Raw genomic sequence first — 15,372 nt, 5'->3', positions numbered from 1 at the left:
TACCTTCTCTTGTACCAGACCACACACAATCCTTAGTAATGTTTTTTGTACTAATGTTATTCATAAATCATAATTCTTATATATCACTAGCAATGGTATGACATAAACAAGTAGAAAAATTAAATTATACCTTTAAATTACAATATCATACACACAGCCTAAATCTATTCACATTTATATAGTTTTGTGTGGTTAAAGTGCAAATTTGGTTGGAAAACAACAGAATTAAAAATAAAATCATTTAAGAAGTACATCAAACTAATGTTCATTTTAATGTTCATTACCATTACATGAGATACATTACTGGATCAGGTTTGATTATTACATAATCAATAATGACCCAAATAATGTAAAATATACTCATAAATGAAATAATGGTGGGGGTGTTTCCCTTTCAGTTGTTTTTGACTTATGGTGACCTTAAGGTAAACTGATCACAGGGCTTTCTTGGGAAGTTTCCTCAGAGGAGATTTGTCATTGCCACAAATACACAAGCATTTAGAATCTCAACTAAATCACAACTTTCCTTTCCTGGCCTTCAAAGCTGTTAACTTGTGAGTCACTTCAGTTAAATCTATGCCTTTTGCCAAATCACTTTCAACTGCCTTGACTATCACGTGCAGCTGGCTGGATATTGAAGAACTCAAATAAGCTGCCAGCAAGGAGCAGCTTCAGACTGCCTTAGGCAGCCTCAGAGTAGTTTCCAGCCACATTGGGGGCATGTGTCATCTGCATGCCACACCCCCAAAGTGGCCCGAAGTTGCTCTATTTGTCCTGTCTGTTTCAGAACAGTTTCTTTTGTTTTTCTTTTGGAACACAAATACACCGTGTACACACTGCCCACCCACCCCCACCACACCAGAGCTGTATTTTTCTTCATATTGGATCTGTACTACAGGATTAATGGATCATATTTTTAGACATGCTCTTGTTGAACTTTAGTCATCAGATAAAAGGGCAAAAGGAGCCCTGTAGGTAAGTTTCTATTTATTTTATTAATTTTTATTTTATTTTTTTTATCTTGCCTTTTCCCCAGCATTGAGAAAGCCAGTGCTACCAATATGTGGAGCTTGTTGCTCCACAACAAGCTGATTCATGGACTAGTACTTGTCCATGGTGAGCATCCAGGAAAGAAACAAACAGCTGTAATTAATAGGCACAAATATGCTCACAAATCTCCCATCCTGCAAAGTAAAATGTGAAGTAAAAAATCAGTAAATGATAAACATAAATGGTTCAAGTCCCTGGCACACTGGGGGGAAACCTGCTCCCCCTCCCACATCAGACTGTTTAAGAAGTACTGGTCTAGGACACTCCTTCTTATGTTATCTGAGCAATTATTCTTTTTCAATGTGCCAAGGATCAGAGCTCAGAACAGTGACTGTGGAGAAATGGCAGATTGGAGTGTTGTCAACATCCAGTCAGAGTAAGCCTGGTATCCGCCAATGGGAGCTTAGTCAACAAAAGGTGGGGGCTACTTCCAGGAACAAGTATAAAAATGAAAAGAGGAATGTTTATGAGGTAGATAGGGAATTTGATAGGGACCAGATAGGGCCATAGCTCTGAGTTAGAGTTAGAGCAGGCCTGCACAACTTGGCAGTAGGCAAGAGCCAAAATTTAAAAAGGCTAAACTTCTTTGACAGGTTTTTAAAGGCTCACTTTCCAACTTTTCACTTGAAGGGTGAGTGTTCACCCTTCTTCTGCTGCCACCACCCAGCTCTTTTCTGGGAGAAAGCAAGGTGGCAAAGGAGCCTTGAGGGGCAAACACTGAGATCTACAGTGTAGATTCAGACTGAAAGAAAGAAGCTGGTACCATGAGTTATTTTTAAGATTTGAGCCTACTTTCTCAGATGCATGAGCCAGAAGCCACTCTTTCAGTTAGTCTCAAAGGTGCTACATGGATGGAGGTGCCTTTCCCTGTCCTCCTCTCCACTGGCCTTCTGAGTCACACGTAGTCTGCATTTTTCTGTGTGATAACAGCTGTTCAGTCCCGATCCCATCCCATGCCCAGATTGGGCAAAATGGCTGTGCGATAAACCCCTTGGAGTTTTATTAGACCCTAAGGGTTTTAACAGCCAAGGTGATTGAGATACACTGCTGAAAGGGGCAGTTGGAAGGGATTTGAATACCCAGGTTGGCATAAAAAGAGGTTCAGTGTGGAAAATGAATTGGTGTGGCTGGAAAAGGCATAAGGTTATTTAAATTTAAATTTAAAATTCAGAATTTAGTCAAAAGTCCTATGTGAAACTGCAATTGTTTAAGCACATAAACACCATATCAACTCTGAATATCAACAAGACAAGAGATACTGTAACCAACTATCTTGCAAATAAAGTTTTCTTTTGTTTTGATTCAATGTGTGGCCGCTTAAGGTATTTTAAAAAACTATAAGCCAAATGCTACCAGGGATTAATGATTCTGTTATTGCTCAGAACACTCAAAATACCGTGTGCCCTGTCTTCCTACAGAGTGGCCCAGAGGTAAAAGAAAAATGTGGGAGACACTCAAGTGAGGGATCTGAGTTTGAGGGTCCGCTGTGCAATCTGGTGGCAGCTAGGGTGGTCACATATTAGTGCCAGCAATGGCATAAAAGCCCCATTGTGCTGATATCAGAGAAAAATAGTTGGGTGAGAGAGACTCACCTTCACATAAGTGGTGGTGGCAGCGGTGGCACACAGTAAAAAGAAGTGAAAGATTTTATGAGATTTTGGTAGTGCCACACTGTCACCATCACAGTGACTTTTCTGTAATTTTTGATCATGCTGGCTATGGGATTCTGGGAGTTGTACTCCAAACGGTAACTCCTCTAAGGTGTGGACTAGAAGAGGGTTGGGGAACAGACTGCACCCTAGCTATTCCTGAACACCAATACTCATCAGCCATAGCCAGTATGGCCAATGGTCAGGCATGATGGGAAATGTAGCCCGACATTATGAAGGCTACCTTTCCCTGGGTGTGAATGTGAAAAACGCAAGTTTAAATCTTATTTCTTTGTAGGATTGACCAAATGTAAAATCTTAGTTTCATGTATTTTGCAGGATTGCTGTGAACCACTCTGAGCTTCTTGGAAAAAAGACAGAATACAAAATTATGGCGGGTTACAGATGGGCAGGGGAAGACGTCTTGGAGGTGTATTCTGCTGAATACGGAGCCTCCAGACCTCCCGCCCTGGGGGCGTGGCTCAGGTGTTGGGGCTTCCACATGGGGGGCAGTGAAGACGCCTCACCTGGGGCCGTTTCTGACCCGCAGTTTCCATACCGCCGCCTCGGAGGACACCGCAAAGAGAGAGGCAGCTTCCTCACGGGCGGCCAAAAACGGGGCTTTTTTTTTCTTTTGCCGGCTGGCGGATGCGCAGCTGCGCAGCTGCGGCGCTCAGCAGCAGCGGCAGAAAGCCTATGTGCACATTTAAAGCGCCCAAGCCCCTTTAAAACTTTTCCCCCCGCCCTGCCCAAGAACAATGGTGGTCTCCTGCCAGCTGGTGTTGGCATCCTTGTCTGCTTGCACGTTGCCAGTGTCACCAGCATCATGGATGCCTCCTCTCCTTTGGTCCCCGCGCTCTTGCTGAATCTGCAATGCACAGCCACAGCTGTCGCCGCTGCCACGGCTGTCCCCCTGCCATCCCCCATCACACCTCCCTTGTACATATGTAAATATTTACAGTTTTAGCGTTTTTTTATTGTTAGGTGAAAATGGCATAGGAATGTGTGTAGGGGTTCACTTTAAATTCCAAACTTTCCACGATTCTAGCAGCGCATGCGTACATGTTGCTCTAGGGATAGGGTTAGGGTTAGGGTTAGGGTTAGGGTTACGAGCATTAAAATAGAGTGTAGCTGTGCTGCAGCTTCCACATCTGCATGGCATCTGATGCTGCAATTAAAGCCTGACTGCAAACTGCGCATGTTCCAGGACCCCGACTCATTATGCGACGCAGCAGACACGGAGCTTTTAAATGGGCAACTTAAATTAGCGGCGTAGCAATTCTGGCATACTGGTGCAGCAGCTTACAGACGGAGATGCGCAGCTGCGCACTATATAGAAAAGAAGCGGAAAAAAGCAGCACCTTTTTAATGCCGCTTCTTCCTGCTTGGGGCGTGCGGGTGGCATGTTCATGGCGGCATTCAGGTAAGGGCCGTCTGAAGGCTATACCTTCATGACGTCATGAACACACCCCTTTTTGCCCGTCTGTAACCCGCCAATAACTACCCAAGGAAATGTGATATCGAGATATGTTAGAATCATAGAATCATAGAGTTGGAAGAAACCACAAGGGACATCCAGTCCAACCCCCTGTCATGCAGGAACTCTCAATCAAACCATACCCTGGTGGCGCAGTGGTTAAATGCCTGTACTGCAGCCATTCACTCAAAACCACAAGGTTGCGAGTTCAAGACCAGAAAAAGGGCCCAAGCTCGACTCAGGCTTGCATCCGTCCGAGGAGGTCGCTAAAATGAGTACCCAGACTGTTGGGGCAAATTAGCTTACTTGCTAATTAGCTTACTTGCTGTTCACCGCTATGATCTTTGGAATAGCGGTATATAAATAAAACAAATTATTATTATTATTATTATTATTATTATTATTATTATTATACCCGACAGATGGCCATCCTGCCTCTGCTTAAAGACCTCCAAGAAGGGAGACTCCATCACTCTCCGAAGGAGTGTGTTCCACTGTTGAACAGCCCTTACTGTCAGGAAGTTCCTCCTCATGTTGAAGTGGAAATTCTCATCCTGTAGCTTGCATCCATTGTTCCAGGTCCTGTTCTCTAGAGCATCAGAAAACAAGCTTGCTCCCTCCTCAGTATGACATCCCTCTTACCATTCTTTGGTAAGGTGATCAAGAGGGCAGTTGCCACCCAACTCCAAGCTGTGTTGGATGAAGCCAATTATCAATACCCATTTCAAACTGGCTTTAGAGCGGGATACGGAGTTGAGACAGCCATGGTTGCCTTGGTTGATGATCTCCTTTCTGGGCATTGACAGGAGTAGTGTGACCCTGCTGGTGCTCTTGGACATCTCAGCAGCCTTCGATACCATTGACCATGGTATCCTTCTGGAATGCCTGAGGGAGTTAGGCATCAGGAGCATTGCACTCCAATGTCTCCGTACCTACCTCTCAGGCAGATTCCAGATGGTGATGCTGGGGGACAGCTGCTCTTAATAAATAAATAATAATAAATAATTTTTTAATTTCTATCCCACTTTTTGCCAGACAATCAAAGTGGCGTACAACAGGTTAAAATACATCCATATATACATAATACCCCCCTTAAAACAAGATTAAACAGTGTAAGATTAAAAAGATTAAAAACCTGTTGAAGTAATTACATTGTTTAAGTATTTCTCTCTCTCTCCTTTTCCCCCTACTGCACCTTTTGTCCTATCTCCACTCTTCATTTTATCAAAGAGGATGGAAATATTATCTTTAAGAAGAGTTATATTTACATATCTTCTTCCTGTACATCATCTCCTGGCATTTGTTTTTAAGAGTGAAGCCAAATTGTGTGAGTTCTACAGTCTCGGAGAATTTGAGTAGAACTGCTAGCTACTCGGGTTGTCCATTTTGAAAGCTCAGGAGCAAAGCAACTAGAGAAATAAATATTAGGCATAGTTTTGATAGTTGGCATTGCAGCTATCATTTTTACTGTCCTTCCCTGTACTCTCATTGACCAATCACCCACAGAGGAAACATCTGATTGGTTGGGTTTGCTGCCAGTCAAACATAGCCAATTAAATTCAAGATGGTGTGCTAGCCTTCATTGGTTGCAGGCACACTGTTTTTTTAGGGCAGTCTAAGAGGGGGAGGGGGCAGAAGAGGAAGAATGAAAGGAGGAGAATGAAATGATGGAGCTGCTGCAGCCAAAAATTGAGCATGGTGATTGGGAGAGTGTGGTCAGGGAGAGCCCCCCCCCCCCAAACACACACACAGCTGGTTGCACTTTTGAAAATGTAGGATATGTAGTTATTACTCCTAACCTTGTTTAGGTGGGACAAAACTGGGAGAAAAGTTGAAAAATGCAGTGTATTGCAAAGCCTGAAGACTGCAAGAAAATTGATGAAGTTTCCTGTACTACAATCAATTACTACTTTTACATATATCAGAAAATAGTTAGTGTAACTCATCAGCAAGTGATGATGAAACACTTGGAGTTAGGTCTGCTGCACCACAATCAACTACAATGAACTGGGACACCTAATAGCTTCTTGAAATCATGGGTCAAAAGCACTGCAGCAGCAGCCATACTGCAGAATTAATGTAGCTTGACACCACTTTAACTCATATTTCCGTTTTATGGAATATTAGGATTTGTAATGTGTTGTGACCCCAGAGATCTCTGACATAGAAGGTTTAATATTTCACAAAAGTACAAATCCCAGAATTCCATAGCATTGAACAGGAGGAAGAGAGGGAAATGAAGCTTTTGTTGCTGCGAGCCTTCGGGTTGTTTTTGACTTATGGAAACCCCAAGGTGAACCTATCATGGGATCACCCAGTGGGTTTCATGGCCAAGCAGGGAATCAAACCCTGCTTTTCTTATTCATAGTCCCACACACAAACCTCTGCACCACATTGATCCTGCAAAATGAGGCAACTGTCCCAAACAAGATTTCTGTCCCTCAATTTAAATTTTCTTTCATTCCCCAAATTTCTAGAATTACAGGTGGGTTACAGACCACCCATTTGGGGCGGGCTGTACCCCCCCCTTTCCCCGGTGTATCGGGGCCTCAGCTGTCAGAACGGCAGCCGCTGAGGCCCCGATCCGTCGCTTTTCAGGCTGCGGGGAAGCAGCAAAACGCCGCTTCCCCGCAGCCTGAAAAGGGGTGTCCTTGGGGCTTGAAGCCCTAAGGACACCCCGCGGCGGCAGGGAGGAGGAGAAAGGGGCTGCTTGGCCCCTTTCTCCCTTGCTTCGCTGGGCGCAGCCGTCTGAAGTCTGCGCCCAGCAATGCAAAGCAGCACCGCAAACCAGGAAGGAGCTCCGAAATGGAGCTCCTTCCTGGTCCGCGCTAAGGGCGCACTAGGCGCCCTGGCACGGAGCGAGGACGTCATGTCCGCGCCACCCTGTATAGAGGCGGTGCGGCCGTGACGTCCTCATGGTGGCGGCCATCTGGAACGGCCACGGTCATTTTTTACGCGCGGAACACGTATTAGGGTTAGGGAGGGGCGGAAGCACCGCACCTCCCTAACCCTAGTACACGCTCTGCGCGTACTTTAATGGCAGTGTGTAACCCGCCCTAGAGTCAGACATGGAAAATCATTCACATCAAGAACTCTTCTATTTGTTGTGTTTACATTCCCTTGGTCACTTGAATGCGTTTGCAATTCAAATAATACATTTAGCGCTTGGACATCTGGAGACCTAGGGTGCATCTACAATTTAGAAATAATGCAGTTTTTCACATCTTTAACCACCATAGCTCCATCTTACAAAATCATGGGATTTATAGTTTTGTGAGGCATGTTAGGAAGAATCTAATTAGAGGAATTTCTTAATTTACTTCAAAATGCTGAGAGGGAGGATCCTAACAACACCCTTGCAAGACCGTGTCCCGTGGTCTATACCAGAGGTCCACAACAATCCCTTGAGAGATGATGCTGAGACAGACTGCTCCAATTAAATCTAAATATTTATTAAAAAAGGAAACAAATACACAGCAAAAGGGCACATGCATACACACACCTGTACAATTGAAAGAAAAGGGAAGAAATTCAGGAGAGAGTTGAGAGAGGTAAATCTATGGGAAATACTTACTTCTGAATGCTTCTCTGGGAACCAGATGTACATGAAGGTGATGGAATGTCACGGCCGCTGAAACATGGGGGGAAATGGCCGAGGGAGCTAAAATCAGAGTTCGGTCTGACGTGAAGCCAGGCTGTACCTCCTCCTTTGCAAGCTGCCTACATGACATCTCCACTTTGGAGAAATGGCGGTGCCCCTAGGAGGTCAGTTTGGGGTCAAAGTGAATTCCACATATACTCCAAAATTTAATAAATCCATATGCTCTAACAGGCACCAGTATTCTTTGGCAGAGAAGGCTAAAGACCTTGTAAAACTGAAGATCCCAGGATCCCATAGGATGGAGCTACAGCACTTAAAGTGGTCTTAAACTCCATTATTTCTATAGTAAATGCACCCTTAGATAAAGGACAGTACAAATTAACTCCATTGCATCAGTGCAATATCCTGTCTTGGGATCCAGGCTCTGTCTGTTGTGATGCGCAGGTCTCTTAATCTTAATTCTTCCACAGAATACAGTGCACCTGCGTTATAGGTGGGCAAGATTTATGCAGACTGGAGCATATGCGCTCAAGCCGCGGGGAGTGCACCCGGCACAAGGGGCGGCACGTCCCATTCTAATGAATGGGGTGCACGCCCATGGGGTCAGTGTGCTCCTGCACCGCCACACCACTGCGCACGAGCCCCATTCAAATGAATGGGGCTCCAGCATAGGCGGAATTCGCCTTATGTGGGGGGGGGGTCCGGAATGGATCCTCCGTGTAAGGCAAGGGCCCACTGTATTTCCTGATTGTGGATAAAAATTCACAGACTGATACTTGACTGAATGAAAGAAGTGGAGTAAAGGTGGCTACTATGCATGTATGCCACCCATCAGCTTATGGCTACCACATCTAGCTCATAGGATTTTCTTAAGCAACGGGCACTTAGAGGTGTGTTTGCAAGTTCCTTCATCTGACTTACAGTCTACACCAGTTGATGCTTGTTGGCAGTATCCCTCCCAAATGCTAACCAGAGATGACCTTGCATAACTTCAAAATCAGATAGAATCTGGTACCTTTAGGGTGTTTAGGTCCTAGGGGCAACCACTAAAGTATTCATTTGGGAACAGAATAGAACATCATAAATGCCTAGGATGATCATGTAGAGAAGTCTCTGGCTTGTGAAATGTCAAAAGTACAGGTATGCTTGTATAATTCAAGAAGGTTAGATTTTGAGAAGGAGATAGATAGGTTTACCCTGAATTCTAGTTCAACTGGATCATGGATTGCTGTCAAATTACTTGCAATCACTACGCAAACAGAAATGAGCATTTTTTTAAAAATGGAAAATAGATTTTTTGTAAATAGTGATAGATTTTTTGAAAAAGGATGAGGAGACTTGGCAATAATCAATGTTTAATTTAATTTAGTTAAAGAGGTTGTTCACAAATAAATAGGAAAGAACAGGAAAGTCAATAAAAGAGAGGAATAGAACAAATATTAATGAGTAGGAAGTCAGCATGAATGATATGAATGAGAAGAAAGGATTTAATAGAAGATAGATTATAAATTTAAAATAAAATAGAGAAACAGCGCTAGATATACATAGGTAAATTATTGGAGGAGAAAGGTAACATAGGTGTAGATGGTATGTTTATGTGAAAAGAAGGTTTGGTAGGATTTAGGTTAGATTGGATGGATTAAAGGATGAAAACGAAGGGGGATGAGAGGAGATATTAGGAAGTAGAAAAGGGTGTAGGAGTAGGGGATGGGGACTAGAATGGAAGAGAAGGAACAGAATGGAAGGAAGAGGCAAGAAAGAAATGGAGGAAAAGGAAGAAGAAGAAAGAGAGTGGGTATATATTGTAGAAGGTACAGGTATGAGTGGAGAAGAATAGATGGTATAATGTTATACACCAAAAGAAGTAACATGACAGGAAAAAAGTTAAGGGAAAAAAAGCGGTGTTTTTGCCTGTTCCCTCCTCTGACATATAGCCTGGTGTTTGTTAGCAATCTTCCTTCAAGTGATAACCAGAGATGACCTGAATAACTTGAAAATCAGATAGATTCTGGTTCTTTTGGGTGTTTAGGTCCTAGAGGCGAACACTAGAAATATTCATTTGGAAACAAAATAGAGCATCATAAATGCCTCGGATGAACCCTTTAGAGAAGTCTCTAGCCTGTGCAGCTTCAAAAGTACAGGTATGCTTGTATAATACAAGAAGATTAGATCTGCAGAAGGAGCTAGATACGTTTATCTTGAATTCTAGTTCAACTGGTTTATGGATTGATGTCAAACTACTTGCAATTACTCTACAAACAGAAATAAAAATTAAATGTGAAGTCGAAGGCTTTCATGGCTGGCATCCATAATTTTGTGTGGGTTTTTCGGGCTATATGTCATCTCTGGCTGGCATCTTCAGAGAATGTTTGCCTGGAAAGGACTTGGCTATATATATTGTGTGACCTGGAAAGGCAGGAGTGATTTGCATGTATATTGTCTGTTGCTAATGACAGTCCTCAGGGTGTGAGGATGCACAGGGAAGCCATTGAAATCCACAAACACCTGGACAATTTCAACAGGAAAGAGGAATCCCTTAAAGTAAACAAAGTTTGCTACCGGCCCTGCAAGAAAGCAAGATAAAGACTCAACAAATACAACTGAGAAATTTCCCAGGGTCAGGGGTTTCCCAGCAGACAATGAGCACGAATCAAGCAGACATTAATCCTCTTGTGCAGACCCTCACACCCTGAGGACTGCCATTAGCAACAAATAATATACATGCAATGTGAAGTCGAAGGCTTTCATGGCCGGTATCCATATTTTTTTGTGTTTTTTTTTGGGGGGGGGGGGCTGCGTGGCCACGTTCTAGAAGATTTTCTTCTTGACGTTTCGCCAGCATCTGTGGCTGGCATCTTTAGCCCGAAAAACCCACAAAAAACTATAATATACATGCAAACCACTCCTGCCTTTCCTATATATATTGTGGAATATATATATTCCACAATATATATAGCCAAGTCCTTTCCAGGCAAATATTCTCTGAAGATGCCAGCCACAGATGATGGTGAAACATGAGGAAGAAACTCTGCTAGAACATGGCCACATAGCCCAAAAAAACCACAAAAAACTATAAGCATTAAACATTATTTTTGGTGGCAAATTTCTGATAAACATAGCTTCACCACAACATGTCATTAGATGTTTATTCTATTACATTTATTAAAAAGGGAATCTATTGTTCTGCATAAATTCAGTATGTCCATGTTGCATTGTGCTTCATCTGCCTAACATCCTTGCATGTTTAAAGAAGTTGGCCACCAGCTATTGGGGGGTGGAGGTGGTATCTACTGAAGAAATGCAATTGTACAAGTAAGACACTAGAATGGTACCCTGTATGTTTGCAATTTTGAAAATAAATGTTTTCTTTTCTTTACTGTGCTGGGATGGTGCATTCACCTTCATCAATGTGTATGCAATAATTTTATAAAATTTGTAAAATTAATTAAAACCTTTAGTTACTGAAGAACCTGTATATTCTACCTTTCTAACATTCATGATTTTCATGTCCCTCAGTGAATTTTGCTCTAAAACACAGTGATCATGACACATATTTTGATCTTAGAGAATGAGGAGTACAGAGAGTACATGGTTTGGTTAAATCTTTAGGTTCCTCACAAAATCAGATCAGGTGAAGATAAGCAAATGATTCTCATACTGCAGTTTCTATGCACACAATCTTATTTCTATAAGTAGGCTGTTCTACCAATGCAAACTTTCTAATGCCACTAGTTGATAATAAAACAAAGATTATGTACACATCTTTGTACATGGATGAAAAATAATATGTAGAGCCTTGGTGGACAAATTGTGGCCTCCAGACATTGTTGGACCTCACGATTTCCCATCAGTTCCCAGTAGACTGGCCAAAGTTAAGGACGGTAGGGAATTAAAATCCAACAGGAACTGGAAAACTAGCTTTTGCCCACAGTAGATGTCAAGGGTTGATCCTTTCATCAGCCTTCATGAACAGGTTCCCTTTCCATTTTTTCATATAATGTGTCCTGAGTATGGAAGATATTCAGAGTATGTACATCCAATTGAGTTACAGTCTTGAACCTGATATTTCATTCTGTTCACTGTAAAATTCCCCCATCTTGAGGACTCTGGGGTCCTTACTGGATTTGGTGAACTCATGCATTTGGTGAACACACAGAATCCAGGGTACAGAGGGAAACTTGTCATGTGACAGAGATCTGTTCACATGTTTTATGATGTTGCTCTCAGACCCTGTTGTCCTTGAGTCAACCATGAATCGTGGTGATCCTATCGATGAGGCATCTCCAAGTCCCTTTGTCCTGCTCCCCCTAAGTCCTGCAAATTCATACTTGTGATCCTGCTCTTGGTGATGGGAAATACAATGGCTTGGATAATTCTAACTTCAGTGCTTAGTTGTAAATCTTTACCTCTGTAACTTTTTAAGATTCTGTCTAGTTCTTTCATAGCTGCCTTTCCCATTCCTAGTCTTCTTTTGATTGGCTGAAGTCACCATTCTGATCAATGTTTGATTCTAGGTATGGGAACTCTAGCAATTTTGACTTCCTCATTGCATAGGTTCAGTTTTGCATTTTTTTCTGTAGTCATTGTCTTTGTTTTCTTTATGTTCAGCAGTAAGCCTGCCTTTCAACTTTCATTTTTGACCTTCCTTAGTAATTGTTCCAAGTCTGTGATGTCTTCCACTAGTAGTGTGGTGTCATCTACTTACCTTAGTTGTTGATGTTCTTTCCTCTTATCTTCAGTCCTCATTCCTCTGAGTCTAACTCTCCTCTTATGATATACAAATTGAATAAGTAGGGTGACAGAATGCTGCCCCGACTGATCCTTTGCCAGTGAGGAAACATTATGTTTCTAATTTTTCTGTTCTAACCTTAGCCTCTTATCCTAAGTGCAAATTTCTTTCTAGGACTATCAGATGTAGTGACAATTCGATGTCATTGGGAGCCATCCATCATGATCTATGCAGTCAAATGCCTTGTTGTAGTCTATAAAGCAGATGCTGTCCCCCTGCCCCAGAAACTCCTTTGTATGCTCCATTAGCCATTACAGTCCATTAGTACAGACCCTACTCCAAGAAAATAACTGTAATCTGAGAAGGAGGATTTCCAGACCACCACCACAGTAGCATATACTGTATATATTGCCTCTGTCAGTATAGTTAGTAACCATAGATCCCAATACCTCAAATGTACAGAAGGTGTTTGAGGTTATTTAGTGGGAAGGAAGTAGTACTTTGGCAGTAGGTATCTGACAGGCAGATCCCCGAATGGAAAGAGAGAAAAGAAAACAAAGAAAAGAAATCATGGGCCAACAAATACAAAATCAAGGGGTGGAAAAATAGAAAAGTAAAATAGAGAAAGACAAGGAAAAATCTGATGAGGGATGAGAAACACAACATTCAAAATGGAAGGGGAGGAGAGAGAGGCTGGCCAATGAGGCTGACTGGTCTGACCCTATATGAAGTGTGAAGCATTCCTCTTTGGCTTCCTGGATGCTGCAGCTTGTTCTTCAAGTAAGGTGCCAGGTCATTGAAGAACTGGTAAGCAAAGCTTTGTGAGCTTGTTTTGGTTTTGATATCTAACACAAATAGTGATGTTCTCTGTCAGGTTGAATGAAACTGTACTTTGGATTTTTACCTAAATAAATACAAATATATTGCAAAAATTAACATTCGGTTCCATGCAGCTGAGAAATACCGTATTTTCCGGCGTATAAGACGACCCCCAACTTTTCCAGTTAAAATATAGTGTTTGGGATATACTCATCGTATAAGACTACCCCTCTTCCAACGCACACCAAATAAAATTTTTAAAAACATCAGATTTGATTTCAATATGGTAATTTTAATTCAAATGACATGCAGGTACTTAGCAGGAAACCTTGTTGTATACAAAACCTGCTTGGATTGGTCAGCTCTCCCTGCCTGCCCAGCCCTCCCTGTCTCCAGGACTATCAAAGCAGTAGCTGCTTTCATACGATCGCGGCATATGGTGGGGATGCGGCTGTTTTTGAGCTCCCCCCACCATATGCGGTGACTGCAGAGTCTCCATTCCAGCTCAGAAGTTTCAGCACCTGCCCTATAAGATGGCACCCGGCGTATAAGATGACCCCTGACTTTTGAGAAGATTTTCCTGAGTTAAAAAGTAGTCTTATACGCCAGAAAATACAGTACATATGATCAGAGATTTGGTAACTAAGACAGAGGAGAACTGATAGCAGTGGATGGGAGACAAAATTTGTGTCCCTCTTTGACATATTATTCAGCTATGTCTTCAAGTAAAATTATCATATTCAGAGAAAAGGAAATGTTTGAAGAAATAGGAGAAAGAGAGAGAGAGAAACCCTGGCAAGTGATGAGATTGACACTTCCTATGACCTTCAAGCAATGTTACCTATACGATTCTCTCCCCAAAGCAGCATGTGTGGCCCTATCTGAGTGGTTTTGAACCAGAATATAAACATTATTCTAAACAATATTTCTTTCAAACTTCATTTTAATATATATGCTGTCAGGTGAAATTTAACCAGTTTAAAGTAGATGCTATGAGTTTTTATAATTTTTAATTAGAAAGGTTTCTTTGTGTTTTAATAACTAGTTTGCCATTTTGAATGCCATTTTATAAGCTGTTGTGATAGAGCTTTGGTTTGAAAGAGGGTAGATAAGTACTTTATACTATTAAATTAATAAAGTATTTTTGAAAAGATCCAATGTGGTGTAGTGGTTTGAGCGTTGGACTATGACTGGAGACATGGGTTCAAATTCCTACTTGACCATAAAAACTCTTTGGTTGATTTGGACAGTGACATTGTTTCAGTCTGAGAGTAACGTAAAGCCAAACCCACTCTGAACAAAATTTGCCAAGAAAACTGCCTAGAGCCATAGAATCATACAATAATAGAGTTTGAAGAGACCACAAGGGCCATCCAGACCAACCCCCTGCCATGCAGGAAATCCAAATCAAAGCATCCCTGACAGATGGCCATCCAGCCTCTGCTTAAAGATCTCCAATGAAGGAGACTACACTACACTCCGAGGGAGTGTGTTCCACTGTCGAACAGCCCTTACTGTCAGGACGTTCCTCCTAACGTTGAGGTGGAATCTTTGTTCCTGTAGCTTGCATCCATTGTTCCGGGTTCTGTTGTCTGGAGCAGCAGAAAACAAGCTTGCTCCCTCCTCAACATGACATCCCTTGAAGTATTTAAACAGGGCTATCATATCACCTCTTAACTTTCTCTTCTCCAGGCTAAACATCCCCAGCTCTCTAAGTCGTTCCTCGTAGGGCATGGCTTCCAGACCCTTAACTATTTTATTCACTCTCCTTTGGACATGCTCCAGTTAGGTTTTCCTGGGGGGAGGGTTGGAAATTCCTTGAAGGTACACAACAACCACCATTTTGGAAAAACTATTTAGCAAAAACAAATCTTACAAAGTGGTGTAACATTAAAAAAACATAATCATGACATAAACACAATACAACATAATTTTTAAAAATCCACTTTGTTAAATAAATAAATAACTAATTATCAAAGCCTACATCTACTTTCTTCATAGAGTTATTCCACTTCCAGAAAAGAGAAAGAAGAAAAGAAGCGTAAAA

The sequence above is a fragment of the Sceloporus undulatus genome, chromosome 1 (assembly GCF_019175285.1).
Source record: "Sceloporus undulatus isolate JIND9_A2432 ecotype Alabama chromosome 1, SceUnd_v1.1, whole genome shotgun sequence".
Classification (NCBI taxonomy): domain Eukaryota; kingdom Metazoa; phylum Chordata; class Lepidosauria; order Squamata; family Phrynosomatidae; genus Sceloporus; species Sceloporus undulatus.
This window is presented reverse-complemented; position numbering follows the sequence as displayed.